The sequence below is a fragment of the Trachypithecus francoisi genome, unplaced genomic scaffold (genome assembly GCF_009764315.1).
Source record: "Trachypithecus francoisi isolate TF-2019V2 unplaced genomic scaffold, Tfra_2.0 Lachesis_group16, whole genome shotgun sequence".
Taxonomy (NCBI): Eukaryota; Metazoa; Chordata; class Mammalia; order Primates; family Cercopithecidae; genus Trachypithecus; species Trachypithecus francoisi.
In genome coordinates, this window is record NW_022681461.1 from 33,662,788 (window position 1) to 33,685,718 (window position 22,931).

The 22,931-nt window shown below is 40.3% G+C and overlaps 1 protein-coding gene across 5 annotated transcripts in view; it reads right to left on the minus strand.

Annotated features, from left to right (window-relative positions):
• Positions 1–22,931, minus strand: part of GLIS3 (GLIS family zinc finger 3) — a 499,006-nt gene that overhangs the window by 328,949 nt on the left and 147,126 nt on the right. Inside the window, exon 1 of one of the 5 annotated variants that reach the window (XM_033237229.1) lies at positions 16,206–16,341. The exons of 3 other annotated variants lie outside the window; for them this stretch is intronic. The gene's annotated coding sequence lies outside the window, so the exon portion shown is untranslated. Of the gene's footprint in view, positions 1–16,205; positions 16,342–22,931 lie in introns of those variants that run through there. One more of the 5 variants, XM_033237230.1, reaches the window with a different exon arrangement.

Genomic DNA, 22,931 nt, shown 5'->3' on the forward strand with positions numbered 1-22,931 from the left:
AACAAAGTTAAACTTATCTCTTTACTGTAAGTCTTCTCAGAGCCTTTACAAATGTAAATGTATGCGATAAATCTCCCAGAAGACCAAATAATATTTAAAGTACATTTGTTTAGGGAGGTTTTCCCAAGAGACTCGCCTAAGACTGGCGTTCTAAGGAATACCCTTTAGAAAACAATAAGCTAAAACATGAAGGAAGAATGAGCACACAAATGAGAAGGAAGTAGTAGGATGTAGACACAGAAATGAAAGGGAGGAGGCACAATGTGTCCTGGAGAAATAAAGATGAGCTAGGGCTGCCTACAAGAGGAGAAAGGGAGGAGATAGAGCTTAGAGGGTTGGTTCAGTCACCCCGGAAGAACTGATTTAAAAACTTGACATTACTTATCCAACAATGGTTCAAACCTGGCTACATATTAGCATCACCAGGGAAGCTTCTCAAATGCAAATCCCTAAGCTCCACTGCAAACCAACTAAAGCAAATGATGCTGATATAACTAGTCAGCTGATGTGCATCTGGGACCCTGTGCTGTAGGTAGAGGTCCATCCCATTAGAAGCAGAGTTCACCCAAGATTAATCTGGAAGAGATGGGGAGAAAGGCTGGAGGAGCACATGAACCAGCTGCACAGCCAGCAGAGCAGTCACAGGGTGGTAAATGACAAAATAAGAAAGCAATGGTTATGAAGCAAGTTAGAGTAAGGATTTTATAATTAGTTGCTAAAGATTTAGGCGATCACATTTAAATGGGAGAGGGGGGTCTATTTGGTGATGTCATTACAAAGACAGTCAATAAATAGGTCAAATCTGAACCCAGGGAGATTCACATGAATCATGCAATCTCCCACCACCTTGTCTGCAGGAGTTCAGCTTGAATCTTCCATGTTTATCCCACAAAGAATGTAACTTTCATACCAGCATTCTTCCAACCTTAGTCAGCATTCAGGAATGCTGTCCACCAAATATGGAATCACCAGCATTACTCACTGCAATTTATCCCTGTATTAAATGGAATCACATTTATACCCGAGATTAAAATGCATCATATTCCTTTCTGTACCACTCAGTGCCCTGGAGTTCTGTGCATGAAGCCTCAATCTTGCTCCCCACCACGGGGCACTCCCAATAAGATGATATTAGGAACCCACAGTTCTGAGCCACTTCATAAGGATGCAAAGATAAATTAAGCAATATTCCTGGAGTTTATATTCTACAGTCCCATCCGTCAGCTATTGTGCATCAATTATCAACTAATTAGTAGAGAGTGCTTATGCTGACCCTTCTGTTCTCTCTTGTAATGATTTGCCAAGTTACCTGAAAGCTGCTCTGCTCCATAGAGACTCTTAGTATATAGCAAGAGTGTTAAATAAAGTTCACCAACAATTAGCCTGGAAAACCAAAGAGGAAATGTAAGCACATTTTATTGCTTCACCCTGGACAAATTTTCTAGCAATCCCAGGGTAAGAAAGCAGATACATTTGTTAACTAAGCAAACAAATACTCTGAAAAACTGAAACACCAGCAGAGGCACAACTTCGTAATTTATTGCTCACAGATCAGGTATTTGTTTACTGTGTCCCTGCTCTATGCCACACTATATACTCTAGGGACTGTGGACACACAGATGAGTCAAATCATTCTTGTCTACCATCTAATTTAATAGGCTTAGATCAAGCCTCATCTGGTGGACTCATCTGTGAAAATACATAAAAGTGGAATTATTATACTTACTGTGGAAAAAGAGGACTTCCACAAATACAAGGAAGAATGAATGGAAGGAAGGGAGAACGCATATTGTCATGGGAGAAAACTGCCTCAGTTTCCCAAAGACATATTTACTGGGTGTTAGGCTTGGCCCTAGGCCATAGGCCATACGGCTAGCCCTTGGTCAAAGATCTTCCAACCAATTGGAGAGTGTTAACTAACACAGGAAACAACTGGGAAACAACTAATCTTAAACTGAGTTACTTCGCTGCTGAGTACAAAAAGAGCTCAAATGAGGAAAAGATCTGAATAAACTGGAGGAGGCTTAGTAGAGGAGTGAGACTTCATCTGAGCCTTTCAACGGCAGGAGAACAGGGGGCAATATGAAGAGATGGACAGCCAAAATGAAGGGAGGGGCATGTGCTGAGAAAGTATTACGGAGACAGCCTGGGGGAAGCAGGAAAGAAAGAGACACATGAGGGCCAGAATAGCTTCACTTAGCAGCTGTGTGACCTTGGGCAAATGCCTTAAGCTCTCTGTGCCTCTATTTCCTTGTCTGGGAAATGGGAATGATAATTGCCCCCACCTTCATAAGGCTGTTTGGTGTACTAAATAAGTCATGTATGTAGACCACTTAGAACAGTTTCCAGCACACAGTAAGTACTGTATCAGCTGTAGGAATGCATATTCTTACTAAGGTGTTATCAGATTGCACACAGCCTCCAAAACTAGGCACCCCAAAGAGCTACAGTAGGTTTGTAAGCATGGGTGTGTTGTGAGGAGGAAGAAAGAAGATAACAGTCTAACTATTACCAGTACATTTGGAAGCAGAGCAAAGGCTGAAGGCAGGAAACCAAACTAGGAAGATGTTGCCATAATCTCAGGATGAGAACAGGCCGGGAAGAGCAAAGGGAGCAAACAGGATAAGCCCAACTTATCTTATTAAGCAAACAAGTAAGATGGTTCCTGAAGTGCCTTTAAGAAGTACTAGATTTAGAATCTTTCCTCCATGAATCAAGGTTGTATATCTCCCAACCTGCTTTTCCCTGCCCCAAGCGAAACAAAAGCAGAGGCTGGGTGAGAAATGGCAAAGCTGCCTCTGGGTGAGACTCCCTCACTGTATGAAGCAATGACTGGGTATCCCCCAGACAGCAAGTGCTCACCGAATATCTGTTGGATTAATAGGTAATGAATACAACTTTTAAGAACAATTCATAAGTCAAGTATAGTTAAAGGCCATGAATCAAATTGAGCAGTTCCTCTGAAATGTGAGTCATGATACTGAAGAAGACTGAGGTTCCTGGTGGACACAACTATTTATATGTCTCTAAATTACTGAACAGCCAGAAATATTACTCGTTTGCCTCCTTTGTCCATATTCCCTCCTGTTACATACAGATACACACGAACACATTCAGTGTGAAAGGAGTCCCTAATCTTTTTGGCACCAGGGACTGGTTTCATGGTTCATGGTTTCATGGAAAGCATGGAAGAGGTAAAGAGGGTTGGGTAGGGTTCAGGATGAAACTATTCCACCTCAGATCATCAGGCATTATTAGTTACATTCTCGTAAGGAGCACACAACCTAGATCCCTCACTTGCGTAGTTCACTATGGGGTTTCTGCCTCTATGAGAATCTAATCCCACTGCTGATCTGACAGGAGGCATAGCTTGGGCTATAATGCCTGCTGCTCACCTGCTGCTGTGTGGCTTGTTTCCTAATAGGCCGCTGACCCATACAGGTCCACAGCCCGGCAGCTGGGGACCCCTGGTCTAAGCCGCTCAATATAAATCAATGGGACTTTTTTTTCAGTATGTAAGAGCTGGTTCAGAGGCAAAATCCCAGCCAATTCTTCATATTAGATATAACTTAGTCTGTAAAAGGCACATCTTACATAGTTGCAATAGCCACCAGACCAGGCAGATCGCTTGAGCTCTGGAGTCTGAGACCAGCCTGGACAACATGGCGAAATGCTGTCTCCACAAAAAATACAAAAATTAGCCAGGCATGGTGGCGTGTGCCTATAATCCCAGCTACTTGCGGGGCTAAGGTGGGAGAATTGCTTGAACCTGGGAGGTCAAGGCTGCAGTGAGCCAGGATGGCACCACTGCACTCCAGCCTGGGTGACAAAGTGAGACCCTGTCCCCAAAAAAACAAAAACAGAACAAAGAAGCCAGCAGACTACCTTTGTTTTTTCCCTAAGCAGTAATTTCCCATTACTGTCCAAAAAGACACATTCTCTATCATAAATCGTTTCTGCTCCATCTTCTGCATGGGCTTGCAAGTCCAGATGGGATGCCCAGAAGCCTCAGACCCAGAGGGAAGGAAAACAGTAATGAAGATTACATTATTTTGCATTAAGTCACCCATATTTCCAAGAAATGGAAAGTACCCAGCTTCCTCCCAGAAGTCCCCCAGAACTGCTCAACTATCTCATAGGCCAGATACCCTTTCCTCCTCTAGACTGTAATTCTTAACTCCCAGCTCCAAAGCCCATTCAGTAGCTCATATTTATAGCAAGAAAATTCAGGGAGCTATTATTTGTATTTTGTGCTCCTTCGTCTCAAGAGAGATTACTATAAAAGAGCCAAGAGTAGGCCGGGCGCGGTGGCTCAAGCCTGTAATTCCAGCACTTTGGGAGGCCGAGACGGGCGGATCACGAGGTCAGGAGATCGAGACCATCCTGGCTAACACAGTGAAACCCCGTCTCTACTAAAAATACAAAAAAAAAAAAAAAAACTAGCCAGGCGAGGTGGCGGGCGCCTGTAGTCCCAGCTACTCGGGAGGCTGAGGCAGGAGAATGGCGTAAACCCGGGAGGCGGAGCTTGCAGTGAGCTGAGATCCGGCCACTGCACTCCAGCCTGGGTGACAGAGCGAGACTCCGTCTCAACAACAACAACAAAAAAAGAGCCAAGAGTAGACACTGCTTGAATTCATCTTTTTTTTTGGCAGAGTTTTGCTCTTGTTGCCCAGGCTGGAGTGCAGTGGTGCAATCTCAGCTCACTGCAACCTCTGCCTCCCGGGTTCAAGAGATTCTCCTGCCTCAGCCTCCTGAGTAGCTGGGATTATTGGCGTGTGCCACCACGCTCGGCTAATTTTTTGTATTTTTAGTAGAGACAGGGTTTCAACATGTTGGCCAGGCTGGTCTCAAACTCCTGACCTCAGGTGATGCACCCTCCTTGGCCTCCCAAAGTTCAGAGATTACAGGCGTGAGCCAGCGCGCCTGGCCAAGTTCATCCTCTCTTAGAGTCTTGTGCAGAATTCTAAATTCATTGAGATTATTCCAGGTGCTCTGAAGGTGGCAGAGCCGTCTGAAAGAGGAGAGTGCCTCTAGGAGGGAGACAGGAGAAGGAAAGAGAGAGATGGGATTGCCCAAAGTCTGGCAAGAACAACAGTTTGATAGTCCCTGAGTAGCAAGGCAGCTCCCAAGGAAGGCAGTGGGGGTAAAAGGTATGGCTGCATGACCAAAATACAAAGGCCAGACCTTCGGGTCTGGGCTTCCAGTCCCAGCAAAACTTCCTGTGTCCAAGCAATGCACAGAGCAGCAGACTGCTAGAAGCCATGGGGGGCTTGGTCAAAGGGCATCTCAGCAGTAACCTGAAGAAGCAAGAACAGAAAAGCTCCTGGAATGTTCTGCTCTCTACAAACACCCTGGGATTCTGTGTCACCTTGGTAGCGGTATCAGGCCACCCCAACTAGCAACGACTGAGATTAAATTTCCCACTAATAAGTAAGATGGGATCTTGGCATCTGATTTATTGTGATTTAAAGGAAATAATTTAAAGAACCACTTCTTGTATACATAAATTGGTAGAATAAGTCATACTCACTACAGATTCGCTGAAAACTGGAGAGGTAGGAAGGCTAAAATATCTACCTTTTGGCTCAGAAAACTTGTCATTGTATAAAATCACATAACTTTAACTAAAATAACAAAATATAAAAATAAAATTTTAACATCACAAATCTCAACACACAGGCAATCTGGCTGAGGCCTACATAATGTAATTCCCTTCTGTTTCTTTTATTTAATGCTATTTTTTAACTTATAAGAGAACTAGAGTAATGTTTCTGTAAATATGATTGGAACATGAGTTAGTATCAAAGTAAATGTGACATTTTATCTGTGCACCTTGTAGATGCGAATCCAGATACTGTACCAGCAATAACTCCCAAATAATCCTATCTGAAATTAGGTCAAAAAATGAGGAAGAACAGAGTAGGTGCTCACTTCCAACCCAAATTCTTTCCCATCAAAATGAAAAAGCAACCATAATACATATTGATGCCAGTATGAAAAAAATCTAAATTAAGAGTTGTGCTTATGTTCTCCCTAAAATAATACGATTTTAAAAGTAGTGGTAGTTATTTATCTGAATTTGAATGCTAAAGCTGAGAATAAACATGAATAAAAGTTAAATGCTAATCAAGTTGATAGCTTATACCCTGAATAATATACAAAGTCTTAGAAGAGAGTAAATAACACATAATAAACAACATAAGATCCTATGGTTTTCAATGTTAATGAGAAGGAGAGAAACAAAATCCTTTCCTAATCATCAAAGGGTCAATTAAGTAGAGGCCTTAGCTTGGGGGTTAGAGTGACTCCTCATTCAACTGTTCCAGGTGAATCAAATTATAAACTCTGCCAGGATGTGGTCTCCTGTGTTCTAAACATTCCGTAGCAAAACAAAAATAACAAAACTACAGGCAGAAATCTCATTTTGATCTTCCTGTACAATGAGTGGAATACAAACCTTGAAACAAATCCACAGTTTGAAATAAAATATTATTATAAATCCCCAAAAGTCATTGGGTAATATTAGCACCTTACAATGGGCAGAAAAATTATGAAGAGATCTCCAAAATATTTCCAATAAGGAAGACTGTCAGACATTAATCTCAGCAAGCTAGTACTAATTCTAAATTCTCAAAATGGAATCAATACAATTTCCTTCCAAACCTAACCCATCTAAGTGTAAGAAATTTTCACACTTAAGGATATGCATGTTTCAGAGAAATTTTGAGAAATCAAATTATGTTTCAAGGCTGAAAGATCAGTGAGGAAATAAATCACTTTGGCAAAAATTCACAGGTATCCACTTCCCTTTCTTCTCTCTTATAGCTATCAAGTACTAGTTAGCCAAACCTACTCTCTGACATACTCACCTTGTAAAATATCCAGAAAAAAAGAATAAAGATATGTTTCTATTTTCAGCTTTACTGGAGCATAAATGACAAGCAGAAACTGTGTAAATGTAAGATGTATAATGTGATGATGTGACATACGTACACATTGTGAAACAATGACCACAATCCATAGTTTACATACCCATAACCTTACATGGTTACCTTTGCATGTGCACATGTGTGTATTTGTGTGTGTGTGTGTGTGTGTGTATAGTGAGAAGTTAAGATCTACTCTCTTAGCTGGGCACAGTGCCTCATACCGGTAATCTCAGCACTTTGGGAGGCCGAGGCGGGCAGATGACCTGAGGTCAGGAGTGCGAGACCAGCCTGCCCAACATGGTGAAACCCTGTCTCTACTAAAAATACAAAAATTAGCTGGGCATGGTGGCAGATGCCTGCAACCCCAGCTATTCAGGAAGCTGAGGCAGGAGAATTGCTTGAACCTAGGAGGTAGAGGTTGCAGTGAGCTGAGATTGCACCACTGTACTCCAGCCTGGGTGACAGAGCAAGAATCTGTCTCAAAAAAAAATAAAATAAAAATCTACTCTCTTAATAAATTTCAGGTAAACAATACAGTACTGTCAACTATGGTCACCACATTGTGCATGAGCAATCTCCAGAACTTATTCATCTTTCTTTTTTTTTTTTTTTTTTTTTTTTGTTGAGACGGAGTCTCGCTCTGTCGCCCGGGCTGGAGTGCAGTGGCCGGATCTCAGCTCACTACAAGCTCCGCCTCCCGGGTTTACGCCATTCTCCTGCCTCAGCCTCCCGAGTAGCTGGGATTACAGGCGCCCGCCACCTCGCCCGGCTAGTTTTTTGTATTTTTAGTAGAGACGGGGTTTCACCGTGTTAGCCAGGATGGTCTCGATCTCCTGACCTCGTGATCCGCCCCTCTCGGCCTCCCAAAGTGCTGGGATTACAGGCTTGAGCCACCGCGCCCGGCCTCATCTTTCATACACTGAAACTTTGTACTCTTTGACCAATATCTCCTATTTCACCCACCTCCCAACCCCTGACAACCACTATTCTACCCTCTGCTGCTATGAGTTTCCAGTATTTTGGATTCTACACCTAAGTGAGATCAGCCAGTATTTGTCTTTCTGTAGTATCTTTTGTCTTTTTCTATCAAGCACACTGAACTATCTATGGTGAAACCATCTAAATGTTCGAAAGAAATTTTCCACCATCTTCAGAATTCTAGGATCAAGCCAGTGAGAAAGAAAAGAGAATAGACAACTTCTCCCTTCCTGTTTAAACATAGTGAGCACCTTTGTATGGAAAGATTTTCCCATTACCTTCTTTCAAAAATGTGTCAGCATGGTTTGGGGGAGGGTGGGACGACAGGGCAAGCGGGAGAGTTGTTATTGGACCTCAGGGGAGAAAGCAAGGGAACAAAGATTGAGAAACCTTGCTCCATAAATGTTGACCTGTCATCTGACACCACAACATAAGGAATACGAGTAACACCTCGGTCCAAAGGAGGAAAGAATAGAGTCTGAAAGAAATCTGAAAGGAAGGCAGATAATTCAGCTCAACCAACTTGTTTTTTGACACGTAGCCTTGAAAAGAACAATTTTACCTCAGAAACTTGGCGAATGCAAAGTGATATTTTTTGAGAGGTCATAACACGCATTTTACTAAATGCATGAAGAGAGAGTGAGGGAGAAAAAGGCCAGGTATCTGAAGACAGGAAAGTTGTCAGGTTTCTTGTTTCTGTGTCATTTTTGTTTAGTCGGTCAAATGAAAATTCAAAACCATATAATTAGATGGTTGTTTATACATGATTAAGCATGAGCTCATTGGACTCTACATGCCAAAAAGTCAGAGATGTGGTTAAGGGCAAGACGGAACTATTAATAAAAGGAAATAAAGCTGTAATACATTTTTCACTTATGAATAAAAATAATTCAAAGGTCTCTAGATGGAAAAAGAGAAACAAAATCAACCATGAGTAGGGGCAAGAAACCAGATAATTTTATAAATGGTTAGAATTCAATAAAACATAAGCCACTGGTATGAAAAGGCTTTTTTTCCTCCTCTATGATTCTAATCCTATTTTTTGCTTCTCGTAAACATAACTCACAATGAGAACATAACAAAACTTACCTGTATTATATTTCTTTAGAATTGTTCTGGGAAATATTTAAGCAAGAACATGTTGTTCATTTACAAGAGTTACTTGTTCTTCATAACTGTCTTCACCAGTAATCCTCTCTGGAAAAACCAATAGCTGTCAGCTCCCTTTGAAAAGGCAGTGTCCTTTCATTTTTAACAACTGCAGAATTTTCTTCCCATAGTGAAGTGAGCCCATTGAAAGCAAAGTTTAACTGACCATAACCTTCATAAAGGTAAGGCAGATGTTCCCAGATCCCCCACAGAATCTGTGATTTTAGATTTGGGCTCTGAAAACTGGTGAATCAACTGCTCATAGACCAAACACCACACTATGGATGAGGTCAGTGGGCAAGTCTTTTGGATGACAGAGAAAATAAACTGATCTAGGATCAGCCTACTTATTCCTTGTTAGGTAAGATTTTGAAGCCAATACTACAACCTCCCACTATTGGGAAAATACACCAATGCAGGGTACCTCTGGAGAACACCCTAGCAAATGAAAAACTACACCCAAAGGTGGGTTCAATTGTGTGTGTTATTTTCTGTAACCAAACTTATCTTTAGGTTGCCAAGGCTAGCACCTTCGCACACAACTGCTGTGGTACATAGTACAGCCAATTGAATGGAACACGACCTAAAACTAAAAATGACCAAAGCCCATAGGATATCCAACATGCAGTTCTTAAGAATTAGGCTAAAATGAATCTAACAACATTCAAAAAGCCCATAATGCCTAAGAAACATGAACACCGACTTTTATAGCCTGACTCTGAGAGCAGTCTCCAAGTCACATCAGTTCCCTCTGTCAGAGGGACCTAATATCTCAAACTTCCCTCTCTTTCCTCTCCCTTCCTCCTCTTCTCTTCCTGCCAGCTTCCCTCCTCCCTTTTGCTTCCTCTCCAGCTTCCCTCCTCACCCTCCCTCCCTTTGTCTTTCTCTCTCCATCTCTCTCCTTTAGTATCAGCCAGTTCTGACTCCCAGAGAGAGTAATCTTCTCTGGAAAGTGCATACCCGCTCAGTAGGATTTAAACAATATACTTTATTTAAGCCTGTATGGTAAACTACAAAATATAGAAATTCCTAAAAAGGTCATTTCCAAGAAACTAACATGACTATAAAGTACAAATCTGAAAAGGCATAGAGAATTGAGACAAAGCACAACATTCATAACTAATTTGGCAATTTTAACCTACAAAACCTATATATTATCTACATGTCTTACATGAGATAGGAACTTTGTTCTAAGACACTTTTTAAATTATTGACCTGATTTTGTCCAATTCAGTTCTTAACATATTCATTTAGTGCAAGAAGCTACCCAAAGCTGGGAGGAAAGTGCACTTTCATGAAACAAAGTATTTATGCACCAGAACTTGACGGATTTGTGTTTTTAATGTTGAAGGAAGGGGCAACATCTTACTAAATTAATAAATATTGATTATTTGAAACAGTTGAATATCTACTATAGTTCTAGATAAGAAATTTGATAATTTATTCCTAAACAATGTGTGGCATGTAACTCAAAACTATTTTTCATCAATAATTAGTATTAATAATTAACAAGGGTAAACAACAAAAATACCTTTTGGAAATATTTCAACTTGGCCCTTTCCTCATTCCACAGGCCGCCTGTTGCCAGTCTTTACCCTCAATTTAGGGTTAATGACTAAACTGTCCTCATCTCTGACATGCAACACTACCTAGCAGCAATCTTCCCAAGAATGTGTTCACCAATACATAAGATTGAAAAGAATAAAAGTCTTATCAAAGTCACTGGAATCTGGCGAACTGATTTTTAAATTAGCAACTGCAGTTACGATCCACTCTGCGGTGAATTAGATTTTTCAGCAGTATGGATAGAACCCTGAATAAACTTCATCTCAAATGCCTATTCTCCTACCTAAATACGCAATTTCTTATGTCTTTAATGTAAGAATTAGCCTACTAATAAAAATTAAACAGTTCTCTAGATAAACACAGCAAAGAGGAAGGATGCTACAAGAGCTACTCATTTAAAACAGGCCAGAACCAATGTACCAGGATTTTGTTTGGCACTTATTCTGAAGAGCACTACATTCGACTTTTAAAAACTATCTTGCTATTGTTTCTCAATTCGATTGTCCAAAAGTATCTTTAGAATCAAATGCACTAGATCTTATACCAAATTAAAGGCATTTCACCATATGCCTCTAATTTTCTAGCCACCCTGCCATAGCACCTGACATTTAGAATTTTAAGCCTACTGCAATTAATCTCCTCTGGCCATTCATTTCTTCCCCAAATTGAACATTATGCAGGCAATATTCTAAGAAGTTCTGAAAGTTCAATGTCATACTATATTTTAATTTCTTACAGCAAATACAAATTCTACAATTCCTAGTCCTCTTCCTTTACATACCTCCATTCCATACATTGCCATTATTCTTCCTGAATACTGAACAAAATCATCAGCAAACGCATCTCATGCTTAAATTATTCATGTTCCTGGGCTGCTTGGCCACTGGCATTTTAAAGTGTTAGAAGTAAGAAGTCCTTGCACTGCGGGGCTTCCATATGCAGTGTCTGCTTGTGTACCTGTGTGGGTATAGAGTTGTTTACATCTTGACCTTTGCTGGGGGCCTCAGACAGCTGTGCAGAGTACTGTGCATACATTTCCAGGGCTATCTGCTCCGTGGTTTTATAAAATGCAGGCAGCAGGAACATTCAGGGACTGCTAGGACATTCAGCAAAGGCTGGTTTGCAGAGAGGAAAGCATCTGACAAACTCAGAGTAAGAAACAATGACTCCCTTCAAGTGGAACTGCTGGTAAAGTCAGTTAGTGCTGGCCAGTGTGAACAATACTTGGGCAGGTCATTAACTTGCCTGGATCAGAGCAGGTGGGTGAGCTCACCCACCCACCTTTCTGGAAGCGAAATTTCACTTGCTGAGTTTATACCAAAAAAAAAAAAAAAAAAAAACCTATAATATTCTAATGGCTAAACTAGGAATGTGTCTGAAAATAGCTAACTCTCTGCAAACCCTGCATAAGACATCCAGGGAATTCACAAAGGTAAGTCAACTTACTGTCTGCTGTTTCAGTTTGCACACATCTCTATAATAGCTACATACGTAATACGTTGAAAATAAGCAACCACATATGCAGGCCAGGATTTTTTGAAGTGAGGTGGTTACCGCTGTATTACGTTTCTCCCTCTCCTTTTTTTCTTTTGCATAGGAAAGAGTAAGTTACTGGTTAACTACACGAAGGAGTTAACATTTAACTTGAACACTGGGAATGCTTGAGCTCTTAATCCCTCCCCCCTTTTTCTTATTATAGCAAAAATAGCTTCAGGAAAACTCTTACTAATTATTACTGATTCTAGATGAGATCTGGCTATATCAGTTTCCTTGCTGCACTCACAGGAGGTTAGATTTCAGCCTGAATTCACCACTACAGTTCTTTCAGTCATAGTCCACTCCAGGCAGCCTGAAATCCCTGGTCACCAGACCTCACATCCCTATACTCCCCATATTTCCATTCTCAAAAGATCAGCTCAAATGCTGCCTCCTTGAAACAAACCTTCCAGATTCCTTCCTCTGATGCCAGGTTTACTGTGCTCTATCCCTCCTCTAAACTCCCACATAGTTATTTGTTTGTCTTTTGTGCTGTGGATCAATTCTACCTTGTGTATCTATATCTCACCTTTCCCCCTAAACTGGAAGGTCCATGAGCACAGGGACTATATCTTACCCACCTGGACCCCTCTCCATCACCCCCAGAATATCAGGCTCAGCTTCCTGCAGAGGCCAGACACTCACTAAATACCTATGAGCAGGTAATGTCCACACCATACCTGTAGCAAGTTTTAGTAAAGAACTTCTTTCCACAGGTAGGTGAAGAGAGGGCTACAAGGAGGATGGGATTGTATAACTCAAAATAGGGGGAAAAATAAAAATAAAATAAACAGAGAAATTGCTGAGAAGCCTGGAGTGGGGGTAATGTGGCCAGAGCTGCCACTTTGTTGTCCTGGCCATTCCTAACCCATTCTCCTCTCTCCTCCCCAGGCTGACTCCACATCTCATTGCACACAAAGCTCCTCCCTATCAACACAGCCTTTTCCAAACTGTTTGACTTGTCACCTTTCCCGTGAAGCCCTCCGTGGAAACAAGATTATAACAAACCTCTGTCTCCTCTCCTTAGCTATTCATAAATACTACAAAGGAGGTGCAGAGTTTACCTAGCTATCAACATGGTGATCATACTTCCTCACCAAGAACTTGTACTATTACAGTTGCTGCTACTACTACTACTACTAACAATAATAATGATAGTGACTCATCTATACATTTAAAATGAAGTGGAAGTTAAAGTAAGCTTAATGGAAGGCTTACTTGATGCCAGAGGAGGATGCCTGGCTGTATTCCTGGATTAACTCATTTCGCTCCCACAACAACCTTGATTATTACCATCCCATTTCACAGGGGAGGAAAACTAAGGTTCAAAGGCAATATTAACTTACTAAGAGTCAGCAGTCAAATCCCAGCTAGCCCAACTCAAAACACACACACAGGTGGCTATGAGTTCATTCATATTCCCTTAACCATCACCTTCCATATAACTGGACAAATACTCCTAGATGGAGAGAACACAGGACAATTGCCATTCTTCTCCCAAAGCTGGAACTCACACTCACCCAGAGCCTCCAACCTCTTGGTTTCCATATATAAGCAATAGTCAGGCATGACACCTTAATTTATTCTGTGCAGGTACCATAAATGGTGTCAGGCATGCAAGTATAAATAGATGACACTAGTCTAACCTTTAAAGTAGTGGTTAAGTGTCTATTATATAATCCCTCTTACTTTCAGGAATTTTTGATGCATAACATGAAATTCATTTGTTCTTTCACTCATTCAGGAGTTAAAACCTGCATGGTAAGAGCAGGTGAAACAGAGATCAACAGAATCACAGCACAAAATAATGTCTGGTGAAATAAGGTAGGATAAAAAAGCTACTGAGACACAGAGAAGGAGATGATGATGATGATGATAATGATGGTGATATTTAGAAACAAGATATGAAATATCTTATCTGCACTTGCATATATCTTACTACAAAAGGGATTTACTAACTTTTTATTCAAGAATAGTCTTGAGTGCGCACAGTTCATATGGATATATGTTAGGGTTATAAGAACATGCACATGCGAGTGCACGCATGCACACATAAACACACACACACACACACACACAGAGATGAGCACAAAGACAATTTCACAATGAATCTGGTACAATAAAAGGTGAACAGGAGGTTCCCCAGAGAAGCAACCTCCCATACATACCCAAAACTTTCATAGGACCCCCTTCTACTAGAAACCAACCTACCTTAAAAACAATGTAAATAAAGTTGAGAGGTGGTCTTTTCTAAAATTCTGCCTCAGTAGCCCAAACTTTGATCTTATAAAACTGAACTGACCTAAAAGCAGAGTCCAACCAGCCACTGACTGTCCTCTGCTTTCATTTACCAATAAAAATATTCATATAAGGAGGAGGAAAACGTAAATACGTAGGTAGATGGGGCCAGCTATATGGAGGCAAGAGAAATCTATGCCAGGGCAAAGTCGCAGGCCAGAAGGCCAAGTTCAGTCTATGGCAGAGTCAGCCAAATCACGACATTCAGCCTCGTAAATTCACATACTATGGCACAAACCAGATGCTCAGTAAATAGCGATTCCTCTTGTCATCTGCAAATCACATCAGAAGACCTTTACTCTCTCCTATCTTAAAAGACTATCTTTAAATCAGAATAGATGATGAAACAATTTCAAGGGTTTCCCTCATAAGAAAAAGATGTATCTCTGCCCCCACCATGCTTTGAATTCATAGATTTAGAGGCCAAGAAAGAAGATTAGAAATCATGTGTCCAACCTCCTTATTGTATAAATTGTAAAATTCAAGTCCAGAGATGTAAAGTGACTTTCACCCAGTCACACAGCTAGTTAATGGCAGCATCGGGACAAAAATCCAAGTATTTGGGCACCCAACTAAACCCACTTTCTAATGTTTCCTACTACTTTTTTGGGGCTGTCAGTTATAAATGGTGCTTAATGATGCAAATACCTCTGAGGCAGTTAAAAATGTCTTTTGCCTTCAAAATAGAGTGAAGATGGCAGATGATCGACTCCTACACAATGAGCATTGGGTTGGGGACAGGAACGTCCATAAAGAGATGAAGAGTTGAAGGAAAAAAGGGGTAAGCACAGAGGAGGAGATCAGGATGAAAAGTGACACAGAGATGCCTACTTAACAACTGTGCCTAGAGATCTACTCTGTTTTAGTCCACAAGTTGAATCTGAAAACCCCACCAGAGACTTCTCTCTTCCATGTGTCTTTGATACAGAAGCCTGCATTCTCCCAGATCAGACAAAACGCACGACTCTTCAGGAGAAAAAAGAAATGAGATTGTTACATTTTTAAAAAGAGGTTCAGTGTCAGTTTGCCTCTATCTCCTTAAACCATAGGTTTAAGTAGAAACACAGCTAAACCACAGGTTTTATTAGAACTGGTGCCTGCTTATTCATCCACCAAATGTGAATTTGCCACTGAACCAACATTCAGACTGCTCAGGGAGAGCAAGCACCTTGTTTAGAAAGGGGGAAAGTCTAATTTAAGCATATGGAACTTGACAGTATAATTTTTTTAAAGATTCTCATCTCAAAGAAAAGTTTACCAGCAGTAAGTGAGGCTCTAAGGCTATTATTTCCTGGCAAAATAATTGCAGAACAATTGTCCAGTTCACAGTTGTGAACTGAGGGGATTTCTTTGGATTGTGGCCTTACTTTCTTCATCTTTGTTCTAAATAAAAATTCTGCCTTCAGGAGTCCTGAACAATGAAAGGGCTCTTCATTATGTCTATGAGTTTGGATAAAGTCCTGTGGCACAGAGACCATGCCTGGTAATGAAGCATAATAATCATCTGTTCCTTCCACAGCAGGAGAGAACCTTTGGAAGGTGACAGAATGAGGGGCATTTGAGGTTAAGACCCTCAGTCTTCCTTGGGCTCAACTCTTACCCAAAGGACTCTCTTAAAAAAGAATGAGAAGACATACAAACATCATGTAAAATTCAATATTATTCAACAAATATTTATGGCATCTCCAGTTTGCACAGGTCTTCTATGAAGAAACCAGAACCTCAAACCCTCCCAGTCTCATATCTCACCTAGACAACCAACAAGTAACACAATATTTTTCTACGGCCACTCAAATCTCTATTAGTTGCCACTTCAGCAGCTGATGAAAGCTCTGCTTCCTCCAACACCATTAAACCATAAAGGATGTGTGAGCCTCAGGAAGGAACCAAAGGAAGAACTTTCTAGAAATCAGAAGTGATCGGGAACCTTTGTGAGGCAGAGTTCTTGTCCAAGGAAGAATACAGGGTGGGGTTGCCAGGATACTGCAGAGAATGTAGGGGGAGGGGAATGGAAGAGAAAAATCCCTAAGGCCATTCCCAACTCTATAACATCTCAGAGGCTTTAAACACAATGCCAAGGTTTGTGCTACTTTCCATTCTAGGATCATACACAAATTATGTGACATGAAGCAGAGTATTTAACTTCTCTAGGCCTCAGATTTATTACCACTAAAATTCAGGCAAGGAATTAAGTAATCTCTCAAATCCTTTTCAACCCATTTTCTGAGTAAACGGGGTGTTCACTCTCTCCCCTTTTCCCCAAGTTAAATTTCAGAAATTCTTTCTACCTCTAGAATTCAACAGAATCCACGAAAAATCGCTATAAACGAAAATTCGATAAGGTGACAAGACACAATGTAAATTTTACAAAGGCAACAGGTTTCTTATATACCATCAATTATGAATTTTAAAATATAATGGAAAAAAGAATTAAAAATTCTTAAGAATGGCATGTAATATGAAGAAAACTACCTGCTTCTGAAGACCTAAATAAACATAGATATGTAAATGTTTCTGGCCGAGAAAGCTATATATAATATGTTCATGCTTCCAAACTTTTTTATAGGTTGAACGCAGTGCTTCTTAGTCTCTGCATTACTGGCATTTTGTGTTCCATAGTTTTTTGTTGCAAGAACAGAGGTGTTCTGTGCATTGTAGGACGCTGAGCAGCATCTCTAGCCTCTACCCACTAGATGCCAGTAGCACCCCTAGTGGTGACAACCAAAATTAAACTCTGTCTAGACATTGCCAAATGTCCCCAAGGAGGAATATCATGCAGAGAGAAAATCACTGAATTAATGCAAAGTCCTAATGGGCCTTTCCTTATTCGCTACCTTGACAATGGGATTCTAACTTGGAAGAATAAAATAGTACTAATAGTCAAAAATATGAAAATAAAAATTGTGGGTTGTGCATGGTGGCTCACGCCTGCAATTCCAGCACTTGGGGAGGCTGAGGCAGGCAGATCATTTGAGGTCAGGAGTTCGAGACCAGCCTGGTCAACATGTTGAAACCCTGTCTCTACTAAAAATACAAAAATTAGCCAAGTGTGGTGTGCACTCCTGTAATCCCAGCTACTCAGGAGGCTGAGGAAGGAGAATCACTTGAGCCCAGGAGGCGGAGGTTGCAGAGAGCTCAGATCATGCCACTACACTCCAGCCTGGGCAACACAGTGAGACTCTGTCTCAAAAGATATATATATTGTGGAACACAGAAGGAAGACTAATTAAACAAAGAAAGAATAGAAGCATAAAATAATGACCCCAAATATATAGTAAAGTTTGCATATTATTGCATTACAAATGAGTGGGGGAAAGGAGATCAACAAATGGTAGTGGGTCAAGAGTTTACTATAGTTTGGAAGGAAAAATCAAAGCTAGATGCTTACTCACATTACTTGTATAGGTGTTCTGATTATCTACTGCTACATAGCAAACCACTCCATAACTCAGCATCCTTAAAACAACAATTTATTATTATCTCTTGTGGTTCTAGGGGTTGACTGGGCTCATCAGGATGCTTCTCATTTGGGCTCTCTCATGCACTACAGTCAGATGTCACCTAGGACAGCGGTCATTTGAAGGGTGGGCTGGATGGACATCTAAATGGCACACTCCCATGCTGCCAGGTGATGCTGGCTATCAGCTAGGAGCTACGCTGGGGCTGTCAATAAGAACACCAACACATGGCCTCTGCACATGACTTGAGCTTCCCGCAGCATGGTGGCTGACTTCCCAGAGGCAGAAAGAGGGGTCTTTCTGGCCATGTAGAAACATGCCTCCAACAGATGCAGCATCACTTCTGCTGTATATCATTGGCCCAAACAGCCTTGGGGCCCATGCAAATTCAAGGGAGTAGAGAAATGAGAAATAGACTCCATCTGTTGACATGAGAGTGGCAGTGTCATACCACAGAAGAGAATATAGAATGGGAGCTATGGCTTCAGTCATCATTGGAAAATACAATCAGCCAAAATATGTCACAAGAAATTCCAGGGAAATAAAGAGCTAAATATTAAAATAAAATGTAAAACAACTAAAAGCAAATGTATTTGAATTTTTTACTTCATTTTAGGATGCAGAAGGCAAAGATAAACAGATATAACTACAAAAATACTTTAGCTCAAAAAACACCACAAACAAAATGAAAAAGCAAACAGAAGACCAGGAAATATATTAGCATTCTGTATCACAGAGAGTTAAAGACTTAAATGAAGAGTCCTTATGAATCAATGATAAAGATAAACATTCATGTAGGGGGAAAAACAAAGGGCCTAACCAGTTCACAAAATAATCTAGCAGACAAGACATAAAATGGACACAATATTCTGCCAGTAGATTGAGTTGAGAGTGTAATATGCTATATAAACCTTTGGGGAAGGAACTTGGTAACACAGTCAGAGGCATTTAAAATGTTCATTTGACCAAATAATCTACCATATGAAAATATTTAGACTTTAGATCATCATTTTTAAAGATATTTGTTACAATATAATTTCAATAAAAAAAGCAAACTTGATTAAACAAATTATAGTACACTTTCTGTATACATAAAAAATTTCTGCTGCACTTAAAAATTCTATTTTCAGAGAATACTGAACTACATGGGGAAAGATTGTAACACTATGTGGAAAAAAGAACATGAAACTTTATTTAGAATAAAGGCACAAGATACACGCATGTCTTTGCTTACTAAAATATTAACAATTGATATCTGCATCTACAAAGTACTTGTAGATTATTTTATTCTTTTTTTCAGTATTTAAAAAATGTTCTGCAGTAAACATACATGATTTTTCTACACTGAAAAAAATGTTATTTAAAGAAAAAAATACTAGTGTTAATGGGTAAAACACTAAAAAGGTCATGTTACTGGATCACTGCCAAAAGATTTTTAAAAAGCAAGTTAAAAAGCAGAAGAATAAGCATGATTGTGCAGCAAATGACATCAGCAGTGGATTACACCTGGAATCACTGACCCATTACATGGCGCATTTTGTCCATAATCAAGTAACTTTCCCAAGCTCGTGACCTGGCCATGGCGTAGATTCTTAGGCAGTTGTGCAGTGTAACTGCTTTCTAAACTTTTCTCTTACCCCTTTCAATATTTGGCATATTTGTTTTCTTTGCTGAACTCAAAACGCTTCTGTCTTCATAGGCCTTTTAAATGATGAAATATTTAGCAATAATTTGTACTCACACATAGGACATTAGTCACCAGGTATCTTTTAACCAAAAGCCCTCCTGAATTTCGGAGAGTCTGAGTCAGGTACAGTCTCTACTCCTCCTTCAAATTAAGTCGAGCAACTCCCCAGGCCCACAGCTTTCCAACTTAAGCCTGCATCAGAATTTCACGGAGGGCTGTACAAGCATAGCTGCTAGGCCCACCCCAGAGTTTCTGATTCAGTGGGTATAGGGTGGGACCTGAGATTTTGCACTTCTAACAAGTTCCCGGGTGATGCTGATGCTGATGCTGCAGGTCCCCTGCTGTGGGAACCACTGCTCAAGAAGATCATAGGAACAGCTAAGCATCTTCCCACTACATGCTACTGCGATTCATTTATCCCCTATTATTCACATTAACAGTATATTATTTGGTATCTGTTAACACATTCAATCATCCATAACCCAAATAAATCCCCGAACTCCTCATACCAGTTTCAGGTATGGAAGTACATTCAAACCCCAACTCCAGCAACAGATTAAAAAAAAATCACCTCCTGTGTGGCCATTCCTCTTGACTGACAACTCTTATACCCTTGAGCAACCCTGAAGCCTTCCTTCACTCTTCCATTCTCTCACATGACAAAACAAACTCTCCTCACATTCACATAGAAATAAGGTTATTCCCTCCCTTCTTCCTCCATTATCTTCATTCTTTCTTTAATGCAGTCTCTGCCCTTTCCTACACAAATTTCTCTACTTCCTTTCCTCTCCTTCCCTTACTAATTAGCTGATTAAACCTCAGGAGAGAAGTAAATCACCCAGTTTTTGTCCCCGTACACATTCATCCATTCATCCTCCCCATCCACCCAATATACACTTAGCAGGTGCCAGCTGTAAACAATTCCTGTGTTAAGCACTACAGACAGAATGTGGAGGCAAAGGTGGGATCATCTAGAGGTAACTAGGGCACACAGATGCTGCATGGACAAAGCGTATTTGGTCTGAATGGTGGGTTCAGGCCTAAATTTTATGTTTCCTAAAACACTTCAACCCACTGGAAGATAAAACATCTTCTTCAGAGTTTCATTCCTTTGATTTCACCCCATTAAAATTTACATATCCTTGTGAAGCGTAGCCCTTTAAGGGTCATTATGCTTAAGTGTCCGTAAGTTTCATGTCCTTATCTGATGAGGAGGACCCTGGATATCCTGAAGAACAGAAACAACCCTTAGGGAACAAAAGGGTATATGATAAGAGTGTCCCTGAAAAAATAAATGCCCTCTCCTAGCTTGGCTTGCAGTGGTTCTCAAAGTGTGGTGCCTGGACCAACAGCATCAGCATCATCCTGGAGCTTATCAGAAATGCAAAGTTTCTGTCCTCACTCCATATCTACTGAATCAGAAACCTGGGAGTAGGGTCAACCCCTTGGCATTTTCAACACTTAAGTTTGAAAAGCACTGCTCTAACATCTGTCACAGTCCCTGTATCTCTTCCATTAACATATATGATTACTACAGGTCCTAATAACTCATCAAACTCCTTCATTAGTGTATGAATATTATTTTCAGAAAGGTGCATGCAGTAATTATAAGCTATTTGTTAAGAGCTAGGCTCTGTGGCAATGGGGTAAAGGTAGGTGCCTGTGGCTAAGAATAAGGAGACACCAGATGAAAGGAAGATGGCCATTGATAAAGGTGAACATTAACAGTTTTGTTAGGGTTAGTCATCTGCCTCCCAAATTGGTGTGACTTACAGTGAACACCAAAGTAGGACTGATTTTGCCTGCTTTTGAAAATTCTCAGAGCTCTCAACAGGGCACAACTTTGCATGTAGTTGAAAAAGGCCCATATGAATCCCTGTTGCACAATGAAATGTTCATCTCATGTTATTTAGCATCCTTGGTCTCTCTTTGGGGTGGGGAGCAGAGAGGAGGGAGGAAGATGCATATTTTTAGTTACAGGGAACGATTTATCATTCAGTGAAACAGCATACATAGAGCCTTAAATCAAGTATGTGGAAATAATGTGTTATTATTACTAGTCCTAACTCTGCTAAATTATAACCTATAAACCCTCAGTGCTTGACTTAAATATTCAATCCACATTTGCAGGAAATCTAAATGGTTATTTCCTCCTTTAGTGCATGCATTACAGGAGGACTTACTAGTGCTTCCACAAAGCATATATGAGGAGCATGTTATCCAAGATGTCACTGTAACCAGGCACAATTGATAAGCACACAGCCCACATCACATATGCATTCTGGGAGGCTTTATGTGCAGTTAATTAGTTTAGCTATTGCTTTCATGGTTCATTTAGAAACTTCATGCTTCATTAAATATCAATAAATTTTATCCTCAAAAAACCTTTTCAGTAAAAATATGATTGTCTCTTCAACTGATAATCTTGTTAATGGATGTATATATTGCAAGCATGCCTATGAGGACCGACAAAACTCTGAATTGCCATGGTTGCAGCACCCTGAAGTAACATGCAAATTTTATTCTGTAGTTTAACACACATGCCTCATCCACACATATTTTCTTACAGTAGAGGGGAAAAAAATCTTTTTTTTTCTTTCCAAAATGATGCCTCTTTTAAGCTTCTATTTTTATTCTGTCGAGAATTCCTACTTATGTTTCATAAGCTCCTTTCTCCATTACATCAATTCTGAGTTTCTCTTTATTGGAAAGATGAGCTTTTAGCAACTTTCTGTAGCATGAAAGAGACGTTTTCAGTAAACACATGTTTGCCATATCCCTGATACATGTGTCCAAAGAGGGCAGAGGTCACAGTTACTGGACTGTTACTGTCCCCTCTGTCAGGGAATTATCTGTGCTGTTCACTGAATAACAGGATGAAGTGGGTCAGGCAGGAAGGGTCAAGATCAAGAAAGAAGAGCTGCATTTACCTAAGCAGAAGTAGTGCCTTCTGCTATACTGTCTCCTGTATTCCAGATCCAGCTCACATGTCTTTTCTGTAGAGATGTCCCCAACATGCTCAGACACAGAAGTTGTCACACTTTTCCTCATTTTCCTATAGCACTTTGTTAAGGTTTTTCACTACTAAATGTATTATATGAGAGCATTCATTTGCATTCATTCATTTGTTCATCTATTAATTCAATAAAACATATTAACCAAGGATACAATGGTAAATAAGACAAGTAACATTCCCCCATTTTCATAAAGTGCACATTGTAGTGGTGAGAGAATACACAACAATATCAGTGAATGAATAAGTGAACACAATAATTTCAAACAAGGATAAGTGCCATGAAAGACATAAAATAGATAGATGGGATGGGGGGC